The 3,721-nt window shown below is 34.4% G+C and overlaps 1 long non-coding RNA gene across 2 annotated transcripts; it reads right to left on the bottom strand.

Annotated features, from left to right (window-relative positions):
- Nucleotides 1-44: 44 nt before the first annotated feature.
- On the bottom strand, nucleotides 45-3,196 carry LOC121859828. Of its 2 annotated transcripts, none has more exons than XR_006087737.1 (3): nucleotides 2,897-3,076; nucleotides 1,259-1,357; nucleotides 45-1,055 (listed from the first exon to the last, which is right to left on the bottom strand). It is a non-coding gene; the product is annotated as an uncharacterized LOC121859828 (long non-coding RNA). The 2 variants fall into 2 exon arrangements; XR_006087736.1 differs by lacking the exon at nucleotides 2,897-3,076 and adding an exon at nucleotides 3,139-3,196 and having other exon boundaries at nucleotides 636-1,055.
- Between the last annotated feature and the right edge of the window lie 525 nt (nucleotides 3,197-3,721).

Below are 3,721 nucleotides of genomic sequence, written 5' to 3'. Positions count from 1 at the left end.
ATATTAAACTAAACTTAAGTCAGTGGCTGGAGAATGAAATAGCTTGACAGCATTTACAATTTTACTAAAATAAATTTAAACAATAATATTTTGTGTTAACTATTTTAAGTTTATTTATTAATATTTTATTAATATATAACACTACAGTATATAGATTCAGTTAACAAACGACTCCGTGGAACCAATTGTGTTGGTTAATTGAGGGACCACAGAAGATATTTTAGCGACCCTCCCTGGTGACAACCTTAACCTAACGTGGGTCAACACTCCACTATCCACCTATATGAATCTTTATTAATGTGGAACAAGTCCACTATAAGAACAATTCACTGGACAATACTCACGGCAGTAGGCATAACCTGTAATATTTGATCACTAACTTGAACTATCATCATTACTGTTGTGGAATGTTCCTAAAAGTACAATAATTATTTACCTATTATACAGTACAGCATTAATTTATGCCAAGATTGATGCCAAAAAACTATATTTAACCATAACTTAACCCAAATAAAATACCCCATTTGTTTGTAATGTTTCCTGGCTTTTCCATGCATTCGACACCCCAATAGTCTATATTTAAAAAACGCATATGTAGGCCTTTTAAAAAATAACTAATTTGTGAACCCAGGTGTAAAATCAGGTAAAGCAGTACCCTGTACCTTTGTAGAATATTTAAACTATTTGTTTACCCCAAGTGCTGAAGACAAAGGTATTAGGTCAGGCATATTTGACAAATATTTTGACAATGTGAAACTAACTTCATACAGTAAAGATGGTCAGCATATTTAAGACCATCCATAAAGGCCTTTTAAAACTTACGGGCACAGCGTAATCTACATAAATATCTAATTATTTCAAAGGTCATTAACACAATCACTTGAATTTTTAAACGGTGATCCCAGACCCTTAATAAAAACTAAAACCACAAAGATATACACTGTACTGTACCTTATGTTATAGCAGAAAGTTTTCAATGTGGTGCAGCAAGAGACCCGTTAACCAAAACAAACCTTCGTCTTGTGGCCCATATCTCACATCTTCACGTCACCGTCCTGGAATGAATAACATTTTAACAACTAATAAATTAAATACTCTGGGCAGTAATATTATATAATATGTATACAGTACTGTACAGTATTATTTTATACAGGAACTCATTAAATCTTTAAACATTTAAATTCAATATTATGGTTAAATTAAGAAATTTCCATAAAACTTATTAAAGAAAATAAAGAAACACTTTAGAAAATCTTACCTCGACGAATGACACGAGGAACTTCATTAACCATGATCAGCGAGGCAGCAATATGGTAGTTGTCTGAACACTATAGTAACAAGCAATTGGAGCCGTAAACTGTAAACAAAATAACCCTGTTACTCTTTTTGTAGAAACTCAAATAATTTTTTGTTCCAACATGTTGGAGACAAAACCACCTTGTAAGGGATTGCCAACACGGTTTTATGTCGGGGCGCTCCTGCTTAACACAATTGCTCAAGGTATTGGATATTTAGACCCATATTCTGGAACAGGGTGATAATATCGACAATATTTACCTAGATTTTGCCAAGGCTTTCGACAGTGTACCCCAAGAGAGGCTGAAAATCAAACTGGAAGGGTACAGAATTCGGGGAAATGTCCTAGCATGGATAGAAGACTTATACAGTGTGTAGCTACCATCCACACTGCCAAGTTGGGTACCACACAGGGAGTATTGGGGTCTGTGTTGTTTTGTTTGTTTCATAAAGATATATTCCACAAATGTCATATAAGTTTGCCGAAATCAACCAAGTGGACTGTGAAGAGCTGCAGAAGGACCACAAGTTAACTCTGGTCAACAACTTTCTTAATACCACTTACTAGTCACTAATGAATAACACCTGGTAAATTCACACGTTATATCCCACTACCATAAGGGTTTAATTATCTATAAACGCCGACATTGTGAAGCGTCTTGTGATTTTTCCTTTCCCAGAGAATTTAAATACCACCGAAGACATGATTTGGTTAGGTTAGGTTTGAAAGCCACCAAATTGTTATTTTCCCCGAGAATTAAAACCTCACCATCGGACACATGATTTGGTTAGGTTAGGATCCCACCAAATACAGTGACAAAAATGTAAATTTCCTGTCAAAAAATAAACTGTAAATTTACAGTAAAGTTCCCAAAATGTCTCAAAAGCTAATTTTTTACTACAAACTGTAATTTAACCATAAATAAAGAGTACCACATTCTTATAACCAAATTTTTTACTTCAATTAAATAAAAAAATCTTTCCCAAAATAAAAATGACCGAAAATCCCACCTTGGTTAATATATAGGACTAACCCGTCATAGTGCCGATGCTGCTGTATCATCTCACGTCCAGAAAATTTCTCAAATATCACCGTATAGTAAGTTTTTTCTGTTTAATATACCGGGGAAGTTAGGTTAGGTAGGTTAGGTTAGGTTAGGTCTGTCCTTCATAACCACAAATATTAAGTAGCATTTATTTAAAGAACATCCATTTTACTAACATTACCACAAACAGTGTCCACTATAATTTAACAAAAGTAACTTGACAAAATTATCATAAAATTATCCTAAAAGTAATAAACTACAGAAAAGTAACAATTCCCAAATGTAAAGTGACGTAAACTCCACAAGTAACAAAACTTATCAAACGAAAAAGTAACAAATACTCAACAGGAAAGAAATAAAATACCTCAAACAATCAAACTATCCATCGTTAATTAATACCTACACCACACACCTGCACCATAAACACACTATATACCTGCACCACAAACACACTATATACCTGCACCATATACCTACACCACACACCTGCACCACACACTATATACCTGCACCATATACCTACACCACACCTGCACCACAAACACACTATATACCTGCACCATTCCTAGTTGGTCCCAGTTGGCGATGGGCCTAGTTGGAGTTCAACTTGTGTGACCGACAACCACAGAGATAGCTGGATAGCTTCAAACATAGGTCGGATGTTTATATGAGCAATAGGGGCTGGGTGTAAATGGGACTGCCCAGTATGGGCCAATAGGCCCGCTGTAGTTTCCTTCATTCTTATGTTCTACTGTGCAGTGTCTAGTTAACACGGCCATACATAATGTTAACTTACCACGAGGGAGGGAGGAAGGCCCACAAATTAACATTTACTAACAGAATTAACAAAAATAAACAAGACGACCACGTTGGTTGATGTTGTTGATCTGCTACGCCTTGTCCGATTCTCTCTCTTATCTTTCAGTAACTAAAAGTTTTCATTATTAATGCTATAATGAAATTATTTTACTTATAAATACTACGTAATATAAATAAATTATTCTTGAATTATAATGTTTTATTATTGATTAAATTCCCGCTAATAGATATATATTAATATTAAGCTAAACTTAAGTCAGTGGCTGGAGAACCGAATAGCTTGACAGCATTTACAATTTTACTAAAATAAATTTAAACAATAACATTTTGTGTTTAACTATTTTGTTTATTGATTAATATTTTATTAATATATAACACTACAGTATATAGATTCAGTTCACGAACGTCTCCGTGGTATCCAATTGTGTTTGTTAATTGAGGGACCGCTGAAGATATTTTAGCGACCTTCCCTGGTGACAACCTTAACCTAACGTGGGTCAACACTCCACTATCCACCTATATGAACCTTTATTAATGTGGAACAAGTCCATTATAAGAAC

The sequence above is a fragment of the Homarus americanus genome, unplaced genomic scaffold (genome assembly GCF_018991925.1).
Source record: "Homarus americanus isolate GMGI-L3 unplaced genomic scaffold, GMGI_Hamer_2.0 scaffold18498, whole genome shotgun sequence".
Lineage (NCBI taxonomy): Eukaryota > Metazoa > Arthropoda > Malacostraca > Decapoda > Nephropidae > Homarus > Homarus americanus.
This window is presented reverse-complemented; position numbering and strand designations above follow the sequence as displayed.